A 21864-nucleotide genomic window follows, 5' to 3' on the forward strand; every position below is an offset into this window, starting at 1 on the left:
ATTGCGAGACTGTATGGAATGGCTGCTGCAAGGCAGTATGTGGCGTTAGGCGATAACTCAGAACGCGCAAATTATTACCCGGCCGCCTTCTCATAAGGGGAATCAGTACTAACAAAGCTACCTTATAGCCAACGGCACCACAGTAAAGAGATACGGAATTGACCTTTATTTTGTGTGGCGGTCAACTGTGCTGTCATCAGCGCCCATATAAAATCCCAATTTTTACAAAGCCCAATTTCTTGTACACCGTCCAATCTAGCCACTGTCACAACTGATGATGATGAAATGATAAAGACAACACAAACATCTTGTCCCCGGGCAGAGAAAATCCTCAACCCTGCCGGGAATCGAACCCGGGACCCCGTGATCTATAGGCCACTAGCTACGGACGAGATACGGAGTGATGATTGACGTCTAAAGACCTAATCTCTAAGTGGAAGAGTACCTCAGCTAGGAGTGAGATCAAATATGGAAGAATCTTTTGTTTTCAAAAATTAATTTATCTCTTATAAACATTATGTATAGTGTCAGCATCCAATAACAAATAATATCCGTATAATTATAATTCATTTTATTTATTTAATCGAGAGCCAATCCAATGGGTGAATGATTTGGAACTTAGTAGGACAGTAACTGGACAATGTATCGGGTCAGTTTCCGTCCCCCAGACACCAACATAGCCCACATGCCTTCAATATCGTTCAGGCATTCTACTAAGTGATTTTAGGCAGATTGTATGTAGAAAGAGAAAGACGAATATGGCCGCATGAACAAGACGATTAGTAAAGAAACTCTCTTTCGAAAATCCTTAAACACTACAACACAGTGACTTTAAGGAACGCGCGTTGAGTCGAACAAAAATGACAATTTAATTCAGACAGTTATTACACTGAGAACACCGTGATTTATGATGGTCCCTTGGACGTTACAAACAGCGCCACATTGTAATGAATAATTACGGTTAAGACATTCTATTAAAATTAACCTCTGTCTAACGGCATTTTCTCCACACAAGGGATAACAAGTGTGACGAACATGTGAGTCATTGGGAATGTCAAGAGTAATAATTGCGGCATTCAGTGTCCTAAGTAGTTGCAGTTTCATGACAAATGCAGATTGCAACCCTTATATTCTGTGCGGTGGGTTCCAGAATTTAACACTTTCCACCAAAAAGATGGTTCAAATGGTTCAAATGGCTCTGAGCACTATGGGACTTACCATCTAAGGTCATCAGTCCCCTAGAACTTGGAACTACTTAAACCTAACTAACCTACGAACATCACACACACCCATGCCCGAGGCAGGATTCGAACCTGCGACCGTAGCAGTCGTGCGGTTCCGGACTGAAGCGCCTAGAACCACTTGGCCACCACGGCCGGCACCAAAAAGATATGCCAGGTGCAACAAGCACGGTGAATTTCTGAACAAACATCTGTAACCACTTTCCCTTGTACGACTAGAGGCAACTTTCTTACCTCTTATCTTGTAAAGATGACTCGTAGCCGTCATATCGATAATCTTCTTCTCCGCCGCCCATAGACGCTGTAGTGCGTGCAATAGACAGTCCATAACGAAGTGGTAAATGGGGAAACCTCAGTGATACTAGAAAAAGAAATTACGATGCCACTTGATTTCCTTTTCTTCGTAGTATCAACAAATTAAGACAGTTCCGAAAGCTGGTCTCAGAACAAACATTCCAGAGCTGAGTAAAATGTCACAACAAAATGCTCCCTACGATCTTAGAACTTACATGATATTTCACATATATATGTTTTGCAAGGCAAGTTCTAACAATTAGACCCATCTATACGTGAAATCGCACTTCAGACTTAAACCACCAGTTGTCTCACCGGAAACCGATCATAGACTATTTAGATTGTCAAAACATCTCATATGTACGTCATATAGGGCACGTTATTAACAAATTACTCCATCTTTACGCGAAAACACATTTTATACACGGATTCATGCATTACCTTCCTGGAAAACGATCTTTGACTAGTGGTGGTCTATCTTAACAGTTTTGTACCTACCCACGCAGAGTACGCTTGTGATTGGCTCTTCTTGTCCACCCACGACTATCAATAGTAACAAACTATTGTAATTAGATTGTACGGGTGAATTGAGGGTTATTTAAACTGATATTAACAAGTTATCACTCCAAGTAAAAACGTCATCAGCACGTTTCGAGTTGTATATTAATACTCAGACGGTAAATACAATTAATGAAGGATATGCTGCTCCGCACAAAGCATCCCAGGTGAATCCTCGTTCTCTGTATAGATTCCTTCACAATACGGCTTCTACTCACCCCACTGTTCTCATGCTCAGAGACCATCCATCGCATCACGTGATGGCTATCCATCTTGCTGTCTTACGGCAACGTGGATCTTTCAGTAGTGAACGTTAAAGCGTAACAACAAAATGTAATAAAATGTAGGCATGGATGTGATATAGCCGCTATACATTCCGCCGCCACCACCACCACAATAACAGACTTTCTGGTGTTTATAAGATATAAAAAATTTAAAAAAGAAGCTAGGCTCCAACCTTACAGAAGCCGTATAAATTCAAAAAAGAAGCTAAGCTCCAACCTTACTGAAGCCGTATCTGCCCTGTTACTTGCTGTTTCCGTACTATTTTGCTATTTCAAAAGCGCTTTAAATTTTAAGGCGCTCTTCCTATTATCGAATTATAACGACATACACACGTAACTATCCGTATGAAGAATCTAGCTGTCCTAAAACAGTTTTACACTCGATTAGGGATTCTTCTTATCTTTCCTTTTTTAAATACGTCTAAGTAATGAATTTCCTTCTCAGCACCCACGACACATCTATTTATGTCCATTTACCTGTTTCGTTTCTACTCTCCCAGTAATCCGTTGATCTACACGTTGCTTGTAGCACTCAGGTGTTGCTAGTATCCTTTCCACAATCCTTCTGAGCACGTTGATACTCGCAACATTAAATAATACAAAATTTTATCACATACAGTATCGCAATTTTTCTGAAAGAAAAACAAAAATTTGTCCGTCACATAAATGGTTGATAGCCTCAACATAATAACTTCAGTGTTAAACGACTTTTCCGAAACAGCTGGTGGCTGGCAGTTATCACCCCGCACAACATCACCCATGCCGCCAAAACTGCTATTATGCACTCAGTTGATTCAACAGTCGATATGCTGTGCATCCCTTCTACGAAATCTTCCTCATTTGAAACATGTTATACATACGTAATAATTGTGGCCAATGCCACACCATATTAGCAGTATACTCAAAATTAATCTAACTTTGCATTATATTAAAATTAACACCTTTAATTTAAGTATTTCTGTTCATTATCTACACTTGCCAATACGACCACGGTATGACCAGAAGACGTCGTTTGGAACGGCTATGCTCTTGTGCCTCAAACCAGCAAGCATTGTCTCTCTGAATAACACAAATTTCAGAAAATATTTTCTGTTACTTTGTCGAAGTGTCGTCGATACTTGATTTTTGTCTTAGCCTTTTATCTGACATACCTGGTCCACATCTACATTTACATCATACTCAGCAAGCCACCAAATGGTGTGTGGCGGAGGGTACTTTCGGTACCACTATCTGATCGCCCCAACCCTGATTGTCTGTAAGCCTCTGTATTGGCTCTAATTTCTTGAACTTTCTCCTCGTGGTCAATACGCGAGATGTATGTGGGGGGAAGTAATATGTTGTACCGACTCCTCCTGAAAAGTGCTTTTCCGAAATTTCAATAGTAGATCTGTCCGTGATGCACAACGTCTTTCTTGTAGCGTCTGCCAATGGAGTTTGTTTAGCAGATCCGTAACGCTCTCTCCCCAACTAAACGATCCCGTGACGCGCCTTTCATTGGATCTTCTATATCTCCTCTATCAGTCCTACCAGATATGGATCCAAGACAGATGAACAATACTCAAGAATCGTGCGAAGAAGCGTCTTATATGCCACCTCTTTCGTTGATGATTTACACATTCTTAAGATTCTTCCAATGAATCTGAATGTTGTGTCTGGTTTTCCCACAATCTGTTTTATATGGTCATTCCACTTAAGCTCGCGCTGGATAGTTACGCCTAGATATATTACTCCAGCCGCTGTCTCCAGCAGTTTGTCATCAACAGTGTAGCTGTACAGTAGTGGATTTAAATTTCTATGTATGCTCAATGTGTTACATTTATTGACGTTCATTGTCAACTGACAGAGTCTGCACCATTCATCAATTCTCAGCACATCGTTCTGCAAATTCTTACTATCTTCTGGCGTCGCTACTTTGTTATAAACAACTGCATCATCTGAGAATAGCCTTAAAGAGCACCCGACGCTTTCTACTACATCATCTATATATATATATATATATATATATATATATATATATATATATATATATATATATATATATATATATATACTGTGAACAGCAACGGTCCTATCACACTTCCCTGTGGTACTCCGAATATTATCTTTACCTCCGTCGATTCAGTTCCGTTAAGAGTGATGTGTTCAGTTCTATCTGCAAGAAAGTCTTGAATCCATTCGCAGATCTGCTCCAATACTCCGTATGCACGTATTTTTTTTCTTCATTAATCGGCAATGTGGGACGCTGTCAAATGCCTTAGTGAAGTCAAGGAACACGGCATCAGCCAAAGCGCCGTTTTCCACTGCGCTGCGGATCTCATGGAGGAACAGAGCGCCGGCCGCTGTGGCCGAGCGGTTGTAGGCGCTTCAGTCCGGAACTGCGCTGCTGCTACGGTCGCAGGTTCGAATCCTGCCTCGGGCATGGATGTGTGTGATGTCCTTAGGTTAGTTTGGTTTAAGTAGTTCTAAGTCTAGGGGACTGATGACAACCGATGTTAAGTCCCATAGTGTTTAGAGCCATTTGAACCATTTGAGGAACTGAGCAAGCTGAGTTTCGCAGGATCTCTGTTTGCGGAATCCATGATGATTTTTATAGAGGAGCTGTTCATTTTCCAAAAAGGCATAATTCTTGAGCACAAAACTTGTTCCATAATTCTACACCAGGTTGCCGGCCGGAGTGGCTGAGCGGTTCTAGGCGCTACAGTCTGGAAGCGCGCCACCACTGCGGTCGCAGGTTCGAATCCTGCCTCGGGCATGGATGTGTGTGATGTCCTTAGGTTAGTTAGGTTTAAGTAGGTCTAAGTTCTAGGGGACTGATGACCTCAGAAGTTAAGTCCCATAGTGCTCAGAGCCATTTTCTACACCAGATTGTCGTCAACAATACAAGTCTATAAATTTGTGGATCTGTCTTACGGCCTTTCTTAAAAACGGGAACGACTTGCGCTTTTTCCAGTCGTTAGGTATCTTTCGTTGCTCAAGCGATCTACGATAAATTACTGCTAGAAAGCCAGCAAGTTCTTTCGCATAAACTTTATAGAATGTTATAGCTATGTCATCCGGTCCTGAAGAAGCCTTTGCACTACTAAGCGATTGTAGCGCTTTTCAATTCCGCGATCAGTTATCTCAATATCTGCCATTTCGACGTTCGTACGACAATAGAAAGCAGAGACAGTGTTACGATTTTCCGCAGTGAAACTACTTCAGAAGACCGAATTCAGTATTTCGGCCTTCTCTCTGTTATCTCCCGTTTCGGTGCCGGTGCGGTCTCTGAGAGAATGAATAGATAATTTTGACCCACTTACTGATTTTACATACGAGGATATTCTCTTAGGGTTTTTACCGAGCTCGGTTGACAACGTCTTACTTTCGAAATCATTGAACGCTTCTCTCATTGCTCTCCTTACGCTCATTTTCGCCTCGTTCAGCTTTTGTTTGTCAGCTGGGATTTTCCTTTTCTTGAGTCTGAGATGAAGTTCTCTTTGTTTACCTAGCGCTTTTCTAACACGGCTATTAAACCATGGTGGATCTTCCCCATCCCTTGAATCCTTACTCGGAACATACTTGTCTAGGGTACATTGAACGATGCCTTTGAATTTTTTTCATTTGTTCCCCACAGCTTCGTCCTCATCACAGAATATTAGATACTGATTGCTGAGATATTCTTCACTGAGCAAATATGTCTTCCTACCTTCCTTAACATTCCTTGTAGGACCCCCACAGTTTTATGGACACTGATACCTTCCTCTATGTTAACTGATTCGATCAGTTCAGGTCTTTTTGTTGCCAGGAGGTCTATAACACTCCCAATCTATACTTGGCAAGTCGAAGATACCCCCTATAAACAACGGCATGATCAGTAAAATTACTGATCAAATTCTACAAGCTCTGTCTGAAGCGCTCTACAACTACACATCCTGACCCAGGTGGTCTATAAAACCATCCCATCACCATTTTTTACAGTTCTTTGATACTCAGTTTCGCCCAGATTATTTCACATTCGGAATCTGTAATTACCTCGCTAGATTGTATCGAATTTTTTACAGCAATAGACACGCCGCCACCACTGGCGACTAACCTATCCTTACGATAAGCATTCCAGTCTGAACTTTATCACATTATTAATACTTGTCTCCAACTAAGTAATTTACATTACAAATTTTAAATTCCTTCTGTTGGTTTACGACATCTTAACTAATATTATCTTCCTGACAAGTCGGTTTACTTGCATACTCCCCGTCCATGTTATCAGCATTTACCATTATGCTGTTATCACTCCTATTTACCCAGTAATTAATTTCATACATTATTACTTCAGCATCGCTGATACTCTTTTTATCTTTTTCAACACATTTTCCTACATATTTAAGCTCTGTACCTCTTTTAAGCATCTTTACTCCCTTATTTTCATTACCACGTTTACATATGACTTTACTACATAATTCTGAACATCACACTTCGCAATTTATCGTTCGATTCATGTACTTTAGATTCATTACCCATAACGTTTGCTGAAGCTTCCTGTTCGGTAATTCATTCACGATTTTCAGTACCTACGTTCCTAGCAGTTAAACGAATTTCCAGTTCGCCGATTCTGAGTGCATTTCGGCCATTTTAGTTTTAATGTCTCTTATTAACTAATCATAAGCTTTGTTCAGCCGATCAATTTACTCATTAGATCTATCAGTCCTATTATTATTTTGCCTTAACACCTTATTGGCATTTAAAGTTTCCTGCCGCACTCTCATTGCTAGCTTTATCAGTTCTCGTGTTCAATTCCTTACGAAATTCTTTTGACAAATCAATTCTTTTGTCGATTTTCATTCGAAATCAGTCACATTTCAAGTAATAGGTCGTGTGGTAGTTAGCGTTAGAGCTGCACATTTTTTAGATTGAAGTCAGGTTATAGGTATACCTGCTTAAAGGAAGTCCTTACAACTAAGGGCTCACCTTCCGAGGATGTAATGTTTCCAAGTAGAGAAGGAATTAGCATATTTCATCAAAATATAGGAGGTATTAGAGATGAAGTTAGTGAACTGATTGTAGATGTTGACACTGATATTATTGCTTTATCAGAGCACCACTCAAATAATTTGACAATTCAGACGCTTCCTTTACCATGATACAGATTAGCTGGTTGTTTCTCAAGGAGTTCCTTGCGGGGTGGGGGAGTGGCTATGTACATAAAACCAGTATTCCATTTAAGTCTATAGACGTATCACGACACTGCACTGAACAGATATTTGAATGTTGTGCAGGGGCAGTTGCATTTAGTGAAACTAAACTTCTAATTATTGTTGTTTATAGGCCCCTAACTCCGACTTCAGGGCATTTCTGCACAAGCTAGAGAGGGTTCTTGATTCACTTTGTGGGAAGTACCAGAAATTAGTTATATGTGGTGACTTCAGTATTAATTTTGTATATGGTGATGCAAGAAAAAGAATGTTGGTAGATCTCCTAAATTCATATGATCTAATGCAGACTGTGTTTTCTTCAACTAGCGTGCAGGGGAACAGTAGCATAGCCATAGACAATATTTTTATTCATTCTTCATTACTAGATGGGCATTTTGTTAGTAAAATAGTGAATGGCCTTTCAGACCATGAGACACAAATTTTAACACTAAAAGGCTTTTGTACTCAAACAGATGTCATATTTAATTACAAACTATGTAGGAAAGCTAATCCAACAGCAGCAGAATGGTTTTTAAACCTTGTCAAGGAACAAGAGTGACAGGATGTTTATAGTGCCGATAACATAGATGATAAATACAATGCTTTACTTAACAAATTTCTCATGCTCTTTGAGAGTTGCTTTCCATTAGAACGTTCTAAACCAGGTACTGTCAGAAATAGGCAGCCTGGGTGGCTGACTAGTGGGATAAGGATATCTTACAGATCAAAGCGGGAATAATATCAAAATGTTAGAAGTAGTCGCACTCAAGCTACAGTATCCCATTACAAACAGTGCTGTAAGGTGCTTTATAAGTTATTAGGAAGGCTAAGAGTATGTGGTATGCAAATAGAGTAGCTAATTCAAAGGATAAAATTTTCCCGAGGACATGCAGCTTTACTGTATGATTAAATGATGATGGCGTCCTCTTGGGTAAAATATTCCGGAGGTAAAATAGTCCCCCATTCGGATCTCCGGGCGGGGACTACTCAAGAGGACGTCGTTATCAGGAGAAAGCAAACTGGCGTTCTGCGGATCGGAGCGTGGAATGTCAGATCCCTTAATCGGGCAGGTAGGTTAGAAAATTTAAAAAGGGAAATGGATAGGTTAAAGTTAGATATAGTGGGAATTAGTGAAGTTCGGTGGCAGGAGGAACAAGACTTTTGGTCAGGTGATTACAGGGTTATAAATACAAAATCAAATAGGGGTAATGCAGGAGTGGGTTTAATAATGAATAAAAAAATAGGAGTGCTGTTAGCTACTACAAACAGCATAGTGAACGCATTATTGTGGCCAAGATAGACACAAAGCCCATGCCTACTACAGTAGTACAAGTTTATATGCCAACTAGCTTTGCAGATGATGAAGAAATAGATGATATGTATGACGAGATAAAAGAAATTATTCAGGTAATGAAGGGAGACGAAAATTTAATAGTCATGGGTGACTGGAATTCGTCAGTAGGAAAAGGGAGAGAACGAAACATAGTAGGTGAATATGGATTGGGGCTAAGAAATGAAAGAGGAAGCCTTCTGGTAGAATTTTGCGCAGAGCATTACTTAATCATAGCTGATACTTGGTTCAAGAATCATATAAGAAGGTTGTATACCTGGAAGAATCCTGGAGATACTAAAAGTTATCAGATAGATTATATAATGGTCAGACAGAGATTTAGGAACCAGATTTTAAATTGTAAGACATTTCCAGGGGCAGATGTGGATTCTGACCACAGTCTATTGGTTATGAACAGCAGATTGAAACTGAAGAAACTGCAAAAATGTGGGAATTTAAGGAGTTGAGACCTGGATAAACTGAAAGAACCAGAGGTTGTAGAGAGTTTCAGGGAGAGCATAAGGGAACAATTGACAGGAATGGGGGAAAGAAATACAGCAGAAGAAGAGTGGCAAGCACTGAGGGATGAAGTAGTGAAGGCAGCAGAGGATCAAGTAGGTAAAAAGACGAGGGCTAATAGAAATCCTTGGGTAACAGAAGAAATATTGAATTTAATTGATGAAAGGAGAAAATATAAAAATGCAGTAAATGAAGCAGGCAAAAAGGAATACAAACGTCTCAAAAATGAGATCGACAGGAAGTGCAAAATGGCTAAGCAGGGATGGCTAGAGGACAAATGTAAGGATGTAGAGGCTTGTCTCACTAGGGGTAAGATAGATATTGCCTACAGAGAATTAAAGAGACCTTTGGAGAGAAGAGAACCACTTGTATGAATATCAAGAGCTCAGATGGCAACCCAGTTCTAAGCAAAAAAGGGAAGGCAGAAAGGTGGAAGGAGTATATAGAGGGTTTATACAAGGGCGATGTACTTGAAGACAATTTTATGGAAATGGAAGAGGATGTAGATGAAGATGAAGTGGGAGATAAGATACTGTGTGAAGAGTTTTACAGAGGACTGAAAGACCTGAGTCGAAACAAGGCTCCGGGAGTAGACAACATTCCATTAGAACTACTGATGGCCTTGAGAGAGCCAGTCATGACAAAACTCTACCATCTGGTGAGCAAGATGTATGAGACAGGCGAAATACCCACAGACTTCAAGAAGAATATAATAATTCCAATCCCAAAGAAAGCAGGTGTTGACAGATGTGAAAATTACCGAACTATCAGTTTAATAAGTCACAGCTGCAAAATACTAAGATGAATTCTGAACTGACGAATGGAAAAACTGGTAGAAGCGGACCTCGGGGAAGATCAGTTTGGATTCCGTAGAAATGTTGGAACACGTGAGGCAATACTAACCTTACGACTTATCTTAGTAGAAAGATTAAGGATAGGCAAACCTACGTTTCTAGCATTTGTAGACTTAGAGAAAGCTTTTGACAACATTAACTGGGATGCTCTCTTTCAAATTCTGAAGTTGACAGGGGTAAAACACAGGGAGCGAAAGGCTATTTACAATTTGTACAGAAACCAGATGGCAGTTATAAGAGTCGAGGGGCATGAAAGGGAAGCAGTGGTTGGGAAAGGAGTGAGACAGGGTTGAGGTCTCTCCCCGATGTTATTCAATCTGTATATTGAGCTAGTAGTAAAGGAAACAAAAGAAAAATTCGGAGTAGGTATTATAATTCATGGAGTAGAAGTAAAAACTTTGAGGTTCGCCGATGACATTGTTATTCTGTCAGAGACAGCAAAGGACTTGGAAGAGCAGTTGAACGGAATGGACAGTGTCTTGAAAGGAGGATATAAGATGAACATCAACAAAAGCAAAGCGAGGATAATGGAATGTAGTCAAATTAAATCGGGTGATGCTGAGGGGACTAGATTAGGAAATGAGACACTTAAAGTAGTAAAGGAGTTTTGCTATTTAGGGAGTAAAATAACTGATGATGGTCGAAGTAGAGAGGATATAAAATGTAGACTGGCAATGGCAAGGAAAGCGTTTCTGAAGAAGAGAAATTTGTTAACATCAAGTATAGATTTAAGTGTCAGGAAGGCGTTTCTGAAAGTATTTGTATGGAGTGTAGCCATGTATGGAAGTGAAACATGGACGATAACCAGTTGGGACAAGAAGAGAATGGAAGCTTTCGAAATGTGGTGCTACAGAGGAATGCTGAAGATAAGGTGGGTAGATCACGTAACTAATGAGGAGGTATTGAATAGGACTGGGGAGAAGAGAAGTTTGTGGCACAACTTGACTAGAAGAAGGGATCGGTTGGTAGGACATGTTTTGAGGCATCAAGGGATCACAAATTTAGCATTGGAGGGCAGCGTGGAGGGTAAAATTCGTAGAGGGAGACCAAGAGATGAATACACTAAGTAGATTCAGAAGGATGTAGGTTGCAGTAGGTACTGGGAGATGAAGAAGCTTGCACAGGATAGAGTAGCATGGAGAGCTGCATCAAACCAGTCTCAGGACTGAAGACCACAACAACAACAACAAAATGAAAACCATATGGTCAGTTCTTATTTTTACTATTAGAACGGTATCAGAAGTGAGTGATCGTTCGACACGAAAATTAGTCTACTGTGCTTATTTTTATTCGCTTATGTCGTATGCTATTATATTTTAGGGTAACTCTTCTCGTTTTAAAAGGATATTTTTGGCTCAGAAACAGGCGGTTCGGGCAATAAGTGGTGTAAGTTTGCGAACCTCTTGTCGACCCCTGTTCACGAGTCTGGGTATTTTGACATTGATCTCTCAGTATATATATTCCTTGCTGTCATTTCTTGTTAACAATATTAGCTTATTCCCAACAATAAGCGGCTTTGACTCGGTTAATATTCGGCAGAAATCAAACCTGCATTTGGCTGGGACTCCCCTAACTCTCATGCAAAAGGTGTGCAGTATGCAGCTGCATCCATTTTAAATAAGCTACCACTCGAATTAAGAAATCTTGGCAGTAATCCACGCGATTTCAAATCGAAACTGGAGAGTTTCCTCATGAGCCGCTCCTTCAATTCTGTCGAGGAGTTCCTTGAAAAATTAAGCTCATTCTCATTGTATTGTTGATTGCGTTTACTTAAACTTATGGACTGAATTTTTCGGGTTCATAAACATTTATTTTTAACTGTTATTACTTTTATGTTGTAATTTCATGTACTGGCACGTTCCATGACCTTGGAGATTTGCTCCTCAATTTGGTCCTACCGAACTTGACGTGTAAATAAATAAATAAGACAACATTTTCTGATGTTCCAATACTAATCTCATCATTACTACTTGAAAATACTGTTAATGTAACATGACATACACTGACATTATCGTATTGTTTTAATTGACGTCAGATGCTATACCATGAACATGATTCGTAATGTCATTAACATATTGTTGCCCATTTATCTCAACAGTCCCGTCATATGCTACATTATGATAGTCACTCCGTATTAGTAAATTATTATTCTCATTATTGATTAACGCATTAATATTATCCTCATTATTAGCAACATAAATTTGTGTACTGAACTCATTACCCATATTGTCATTACCAGAACTTATCTTGCCTTATTTGCTACGGCAGTAGTTCACAGAATGCAAAATTATATCTCCTAAAATAGCAATATGACTTTTGCTAAAACTAAGGCAAAATCTCCTTCCTTAATAGGAATGTAATACAACTCATATTTATCACTGCAATGTCAGGCGCCGTCTCCACTGTGTTTCGGAGTTGGAGCCATGAGCATCGAGCTGCCGATCCGGGCAGATACCTGTCAGCCGCCGGTAATAGTGCGCTGAAGTCCGCTCATGAGGTCTTGCCTGCGGTACACCACGCGCTGCTGACACGGCCAAGTTGAAGCCACCCTGCTGATCTGCTTTTGCTGGTCAGATCACTTCCGGTCGCCGGTACTGCCTCTTGCCGTCCCCGCATTGATGATTGCGTCGTCTTCACTCATCAAATTACAGTACCAGTTTACAGGCCATCATCAGATTATTTTCTAGCAACAAACACCCCTTCGTGGCACCTTACACTTGCAGTGGCCCACAGCAACAGTCCAAACAATCTTTGAATAGTCTCTTAATAATGGCCTCTTCATTTTCCGAAAATGATCTCTATCCCTTGTTTAATAAGATCCACTATAATTACTGTTCATATAATCCGTTACATAACCACAATTCGGAAGTAATGTTCTCCCATAATTTTCATTGTTCGAAACTTATCTTGCATGGTCGATAATTACACAGGAATCTTTACAATCAGTGTTTGTAATATGCCACAGTCCACACCAAATTTAAAACTCAAAAATCTTTCCAGATAAGCACAGTTCAAGGTCCTTCCCACATCTAATAATCACTGCCTGATCAGTGTTTTTCATAGTACATCCATGATTTCCACTCTTCAGTGTTCATTTTCCAAGAACATTTCCTGCCACATCGATCACACAACGTTTACTGGCATTTTTCCCAGTTGGTGATGCCAGGTGTAATGTATAACGAGGGTCGATGGAAATTATTAAAGTTAACCACTGATTAAGGGCATTTTTCCCTTGTAACGGATACCAAATGTAACGAGTAAAGTGGTGGCTAATTACAGGCTTTTAAAACTGGCTACAGTTCAAAGGCATTTTCCCCATACAAGATGTGTCACGTGTAAAGAATAAGTGCGTTGCTGGAGATTCCATGAATAATAATTGTGGCATTCAAGATTCAGTCTGTTAGCAGTTTCATGGCAATTGTGAATTGAAACCTTCATATTTCACACGGTGGGTTCCTCAATGTATCATTTCCTACCAAAACAGATATGCCAGGTGCAACAAGCACGGTCGACTTCTAGATGTAACATCCATGCCCACTTCCTGCACTACGACTGGAGGCAACTTGCTTACCTCTTCTGCTGTAAAGAAGACTTGTAGCCGTCGTCCCGTTGGTTTTCTTCTTCACCGGCCATAGACTCTAACGTGCATGTGGTAAACAGTGCCTTACGAAGTGGTGAACGGGACAAATCTTAGCGTTACTAGAAAGAGAAATAGCTGCTTATGGGGATGCCATATAATTTCTTTTTATTCATAGAATTGCAAAATCAAGTAAACGGTTCTGAGATAGTGATTATTTTCAGAGCACCGGAAAAGTCACAAAAATCCTCCTCACGATCTTAGAATTCAGACGATATCGCTCATATCTGTTTTCCGAGGCAACTTTTAACTATGCTGTTCGTCCTCGCTCGAAATCGCACTTCACGTATTAAATCATTTGTTCCTTCCCCGGAAATCAATTTTAGACTAGTTAGATTAACACAAGATCGCTCAAGTGCGTTATTCGAGTAAATTTCTTAACAAATTTTTCCGTGTTTGAGCAATTGCCCAAGTCCGTCGGAAATCACGATGGACATGAATGGATGCAGATGATCCGACAGGATGCTTACGTACGTGTCATCTGTCAGGGTCGTATTTAGACGTATCAAGGGTGCCATTTCACTCCAACTGCACACGACCCACACCATTACAGAACCCCCACCAGCTTGAACAATTCCCTGCTCACATGCAGAGTCCATGGCTTCATGAAGCTGTATCCACACCCGTACACATCCACCGCTCGATACAATTTGAAACGAGACTCGTCCGAGCAGGCAACATGTGTCCAGTCATCAACAGTCCAATGTCGGTGTTGATGGGCCCAGGCGAGGCATAAAGCTATGTGTCGTGCAGTCATTAAGGGTATACGAGTGGACCTTCGGCTCAGAAAGCCCATATCGATGTTGTTTCGTTGAGTGGTTCGCGCACTGACACTTGTTGAGGGCCCAGCATCGGAATCTGCAGCAATTTACGGTAGGCTTGCACTTCTGTCACGTTGAACCATTCTCTTCAGTCGTCGTTGGCCCCGGTCCTGCAGGAACTTTTTTCGGCCGTAGCAATGTCGGAGATTTGATGTTTTACTTGATTCATGATATTCCCGGTACACTCGTGAAATGGACGTCACAATAACTTTGAACATAGAGTGTACTGTGTTGAAAGATTTGTAGGTCAGTACGGATAAGCAAAATTACGACTCCACACGCCATAACACGTGGACCACCAAAACGATCATTTTCAACAGTACTTCTAGGTGTGTTACGTACCTTCAGATGGCAAGAGGTGGGAACACGTAATGCCCTACCACCAGAACTACCTACAGACCTTGTAGCCATCATGGGAGCACTTTACAGAGAATTTGTAGTCACCCATGGTGAACACGCGCCTTATTAAGGAGCATGTCCTGCCTTCTGTAATATCTAGGGAACCGTCATAAATCGCTGTAGTGTCATTGTAATTATTTTCTTTCAGAAAATGTGTCGTTTCCGTTCGTCACATTACGTATTTGTTACATTAATCTTCTTTACTGTGCTGTAACAGTTCTTTCTATGTATGGTACAAATTTCTTCGTGCTATGGTACTTGGCAATGACAGACACATCTGGGAAAGCTACTTTCGTCCTTTAGTTTTGCACAGCAGTGTATGTAGGGTGTTTCAGCTAAACTGTTCACTTTGATTACAAACATTTGATTACATCGTTCTCACAATGGTGCGTGAACATCTTTGAACTTTATACCATAACGTATTTCTGGTTTCACCCGAATGAACTGATAGGAGAGGCTTTACTAAATAACGTTTAGTCTCTTTTCATAGCTATAGTAACTGTAGGGATGTTGTTGTTGCGTTGTTGTTGTGGTCTTCCGTCCTGAGACTGGTTTGACGCAGCTCTCCATGCAACTCTATCCCGTGCAAGGTTCTTCATCTCCCAGTACCTACTGCAGCCTACATCCATCTGAATCTGCTTAGTGTATTCATTTCTTGGTCTCCCTCTACGATTTTTACCCTCCACAATGCCCTCCAGTACTAAATTGGTGATCCCTTGAAGCCTCAGAAGATGTCCTACCAACCGATCCCTTCTTCTACTCAAGTTGTACCACAAACTCCCCTTCTCCTCAATTCTATTCAATACCTCCTCATTAGTTATGTGATCTACCCATCTAACCTTCAGCATTCTTCTGTAGCACCACATTTCGAAAACTTCTATTCTTTTCTTGTCCAAACTATTTATCGTCCATGTTTCACTTCCATACATGGCTACACTCCATACAAATACTTTCAGAAACGACTTCCTGACATTTAAATCAATACTCGATGTTAACAAATTTCTCTTCTTCAGAAACGCTTTCCTTGCCATTGCCAGTCTACATTTTATATCCTCTCTACTTCGACTATCATCAGTTATTTCGCTCCCTAAATAGCAAAACTCCTTTACTACTTTAAGTGTCTCATTTCCTAATCTAATTCCCTCAGCATCACCCGACTTAATTCGACTACATTCCATTATCCTCGCTTTGCTTTTGTTGATGTTCATCTTATACCCTCCTTTCAAGACACTGTCCATTCCGCTCAACTGCTCTTCCAAGTCCTTTGCTGTCTGTGACAGAATTACAATGTCATCGGCGAATCTTAAAGTTTTTATTTCTTATCCATGGATTTTAATACCTACTCCGAACTTTTCTTTTGTATCCTTTACTGCTTGATCAATATACAAATTGAATAGCATCTGGGAGAGGCTACAACCCTGTCTCACTCTCTTCCGAACCACTGCTTCCCTTTCATGTGCCTCGACTCTTATAACTGCCATCTGGTTTCTGTACTAGTTGTAAACAGCCTTTCGCTCCCTGTATTTTACCTCTGCCACCTTCAGAATTTGAAAGAGAGTATTCCAGTCAACATTGTCAAAAGCTGTCTCTAAGTCTACAAATGCTAGAAACGTAGGTTTGCCTATCCTTAATCTTTCTTCTAAGTCGTAGGATCAGTATTGCCTCACGTGTTCCAACATTTCTACGGAATCCAAACTGATCTTCCCCGAGGTCAGCTGCCATTAGTTTTTCCATTCGTCAGTTCAGAATTCATCTTAGTATTTTGCAGCCGTGGCTTATTAAACTGATAGTTCGGTAATTTTCACACCTGTCAACACCTGATTTCTTAGGGATTGGGGTTATTATATTCTTCTTAAAGTCTGAAGGTATTTCGACTGTCTCATACATCTTGCTTAACAGATGCAAGAATTTTGTCATGACTGGCTCTCCCACTGCTATCAGTAGCTCTAACGGAATGTTGTCTACTCCCGGGGCCTTGTTTCGACTTAAGTCTTTCAGTGCTCTGTCAAACTCTTCCCGCAGTATCATATCTCCCATTTCATCTTCATCTACATCCTCTTCCATTTCCATAATATTGTCCTCAAGAACATCGCCCCTATAGAGACCCTTTATATACTCCTTCCACCTTTCTACTTTCCCTTCTTTGCTTAGAACTGGGTTTCCATCTGAGCTCTTGATATTCATGCAAGTGGTTCTCGTTTCTCCAAAGGTCTCTTTAATTTTCCTGTAGGCAGTATCTATCTTACCCCTCGTGAGATAAGCCTCTACATCCTTACATTTGTCCTCTAGCTATCCCTGCTTAGCCATTTTGCACTGCCTGTCGATCTCATTTTTGAGACGTTTGTATTCCTTTCTGCCTGCTTCACTTACTGCATTTTTGTACTTTCTCCTTTCATCAATTAAATTAAGTATCTCTTCCGTTACCCAAGGATTTCTACTAACCCTCGTCTTTTTACCTACTTGATCCTCTGCTACCTTCACTATTTCATTCCTCAAAGACGCTCATTCTTCTTCTACTGTATTTCTTTCCCCCATTCCTGTCAATTGTTCCCTTATGCTCTCCCTGAAACTCTGTACAACCTCTGGTTCTTTCAGTTTATCCAGGTCCCATCTCCTTAAATTCCCACCTTTTTGCAGTTTCTTCAGTTTTAACCTACATTGTAGAGATATCGACATCAATTTCGCTTTTTCAAATAATTTCGTAGTAATTTCTGCAGTTAATATCGGAGATCTGAAAGAGTTGGATTCATTCTTGAAAATTCAATTTAGTAATGTGGGAGAAATCACAATATTTAAAACTTAGAAATCACCTGTTTCGAACATGAAATCAATTGCTGTCTTATGCCGACGTACGTATATACCCCTTCAGCCAGGCCGATGGGGTGAACCAGCTTTATGTAGCCATCACAGTCCACTTAAATAATGACGGTAATGAAGAAAATTTTAATCTAAAACTGATGCTAACGCACTTGGCTACATGTTCCTGGACCGACACACCGACTGGTAGGCAAATAACTGGCAACTAAGGATAATTCACCATTTACTATGGCAAATGGTTTGTATCGCTTCTGTCACAGCCTTCAAAGAAAAGTGCGTGTCAAGATTTGCATAGATTTTTAAAACACTGAATTGAGGTTGAAATTTGCTTGTCAAATTGCACTTTCATTTTCCCCATAACTTTTACTTTATAAAAACGCCAATTTACATTTGTAATATTCAGCACTAAATCGCATGAACCATATGGACTATTCGAGCCAAACTCTTTTGTTTATATCTCTGTGGCACCAATGACGCGTGTTTGCGTCTTTGGTAAGTTTCTGCTTGCATGTTTTCGTTAGACGCCGACAGTGGTCGTATGGGATCCAGAGGACCCAATGGAGCACAGACGCTGAGCCACACCTCTAGCAACTCTGGACTACGAGCGCACTCTGCTCCCACAATGTAGGACGGCCGGCGGCTGTCGTTCAGCCCACTGACACTTGAGGCATCTACGCTACAACACCATAGTTCACAATTCAGCTCAGAGAGCCTCATCCTGGTTGATGCTCTAATAGTGGGACTTTGTTTCTTGGTGCATTATTTGTGATGGGTCTTCGTATACTTGGAGAAGTACAAGTTACGTAAGTCTTCTGTTTCTTGTGTTTTCTTGTTCGCGAATTATTTCTGCTCTTGTCCCGCTTCTTATGATGACAGTTACCACACTGCTCTGTAGCCCACCGCTCCTTACCGTTCTGTATAAAGTCATAACCGACAGGGTGCACATTATCAGTCGGCCTGTCTCTGTCGCCACTTTAAAGGAAGCCGCAACATGGGTCGCTGTACTGACAGTTTGTGATGCTTCAGGCGTCGTCGCACTGCATGACTGGTGTTTGCTGAAGACGCTGTGGTGAAGGGGAAGGTGTCGCTGTTGAGTGACTGTAGGAGGATAAAAGTGACTTAGAATTTCTAGTTGGTGTGACGAATGACAGCTTGTTCTAAATGTAGAAAAATGTAAATTAATGCAAATGGCTTGGAAAAACAAAACGTAATATTCGGCTACATCGTCATTAGTCTCTCTCTAACTATTTCCTTTGTTCACTTCACTGCTATATTATTTTATGTCGTGGCCACTTCCGTATGATTCAGGATATACATTCGTACATTCGTTGGTAGATCTATTTCGGTTCAGATACATGTTTTTAAAAAGTCTTGATAATAACGACTTTGGTGAGAATTTACCTCGAGGACAAGCAAGTGATGCAGGCATTCAGCTGCCAGAACTGAGCTATTTTTCTTTTATTTTTATCGATATGCAAGCAAACGGCTACAATATGAGGGTCGCAGTCGTTTCTCCAAAGAGAGCGATTTTGTGTGTAAACTAACTGCAATTTGACGTCGCCGTCACCACACCCTACTATTCCACATAGTCTCTTCGTCACTTGACCTCTCATCTTCGATAAGCTTCGGAAAGTGTCTGGCGAAAACTAGTGCATATTACTTGATAGCATATTAATACGAACGCAAAAAAATAAATAAAACCCGACCTGCTCGTATGAATGTGTATGTAGTGATATGTAAACGATATTTACTACTAACTATCTACTTCTACTCAAAACGGGACTGCAGACACTACTAAAGCCATAACTGTCATGGAATGTTAATATGTGGCTGTCTCTTGACATCAATCTTTAACCTTTGAGAAAATCCTTCGGAATCAAGTACTGGAGAAGATACGTTCTTGCGATCTACTAGAGGCTACGAACATCGGAACCGCTGAACAGTTTCACTGATACGGAAGTGTCGAAATTCTGTGAGCAAAGGGACGCATAAATTCAGGTGTGCGTCATCTCATATGAGCAGTATGTAGAAGTATATAGAACTTTACCAACAGTAACTGACCCTGTCCGGGAGATAACTTATATATATAGAAAATAATATCAGTCCTATGTTATTTCCCCGGGGCACTTCCCACGGTAGCCTTGTATCTAATGTACACCCTCCTTCAAAGAGAAAGAGAACATAGTGGGGTCTAGTACTGAAGAGGTATTCAGCCACTCACATATCTAGGAACCTATTTCGTATGCTCGTACCTTTGATAAGTGTCTGTTATTCTGCAACGTGTCAAACGCTTTTGGGAAATACAGGGTGTGGAATATGCCTGTTGTCCTTCTTCCATAGTTCACAGGATATTATGTGAGAAAAGGGCTACGGAAATGCATCACATTAATTTACCAAATCCATAAGGCCATGACCAAATTTCCTATTAAATAAGACAATCCACTAATCCAAAAATGTGAAGGAACATCATTTTTGCAAAATTTATGTTAGTCAGTATCGACATGGCTCAAACTTTATTTCAGTGTAGGCCAGTATTTCGCAGATATATCCAGAAATAGTTAAGAACACATAATAATGTGGCAAAAGTGCATTAAATTACAACTATAAATCTTTCCCTCAAACTGTATAGCACAAAACATAAACATATCTAACGCAAAATCTGTAGATAATATTTACAAGTCAAAACAGAAAAGTTCACATTGCGTTTTAAAGTAGTGTAGTATCTTTAAAAAGAAACAAAATTTTACCGACAAAATTTTCTCAACACCCAGTCAAAATAAATACAGAGTGCACGTAAGATCATTTCATGCAAAAATATTTTTCGTTGAAACTGATATTGAACGTGTATTTTTCAGTGAAGAATACTTTTTCAAATTTAAAACCATATTTTACTTTTAGGCAGTGTTTTCCATATGACAAGGACCAGTGGCCTCTCATTCTTATTATTATCTCGTTTACAATACAATTTGCCTACGACACTAGGTTTCTACTGGGTTTTGGTGACATTATTTAATTAGCATAGGCAATAACTACAATATTCCTTTTAATGTTTGTTATTATTCCACTTATCTCTGTACTTTCATATTTGTTAAAGTTAGCTAAAAATTTACTTTCACTCTTGTCTCAGATCTCAGATTCTTCGTTAACCATTTTCTCTGATTACACATTTACATCCGGTCTAGAAAATTATGAAAATTTTGTGGTCCTAGTAAAGAGTATATCTCGTAAACAAATTTCTAGAGGCTGTAGAACAGTGTACTTACATGGAGTTCATAAAGATTCAGAAATACTGCTTAAGAGGTACGAACAGCTCTTCGCAAACGACCTCTACTCAGAAGAGACAACAGAGTCTAGAGAACTGCTTTTATGAACCATATCAACACGACGAACAGAAAAGGGATTAATATCCTCCAAGGTTTTAACATGAAATGTAGTGGTCAACAAACCTTTGACCAAACAGCACATCAACTGCTGTTCAATGACAAAACCACAAAAAGATTGTAAGTTATAAACCTCGGACTATGTGAAGAGCAGAATGATCACGTTGGCACTCCATTCGTAGATGAAGAACTGCTATTCATCAAATGAAAAGCAACAAAGCTGCAGACTTGAATGACATGAGATCACAGCGAATAGAGAACTTAGGTCCCATAACTCTCAATTGGATTCTGGATATGATAATCACTTGTGTCGCTATAATGATGATCGCAAAGTTCTGGCATCAGGAAAAAGTCGTGGTTTTTCTTAAAACAGGCGTGGAACCGAATAACCCTAGAACTTCAGATCTGCATCATTTCAGCGCAATTTTTTCAAAGTTGTGGGGAGAATGATTTTGAATCGAAGTTTAGCGTATATCGTCAGGAAGATCATTAAAAAACAGTGAGGTTTCAGACCAGGAAGCCCATGTGCTAATCACATAGTTACTTGAACTTAGCACATCAA

The sequence above is a fragment of the Schistocerca americana genome, chromosome X, assembly GCF_021461395.2.
Source record: "Schistocerca americana isolate TAMUIC-IGC-003095 chromosome X, iqSchAmer2.1, whole genome shotgun sequence".
NCBI classification, from domain to species: domain Eukaryota; kingdom Metazoa; phylum Arthropoda; class Insecta; order Orthoptera; family Acrididae; genus Schistocerca; species Schistocerca americana.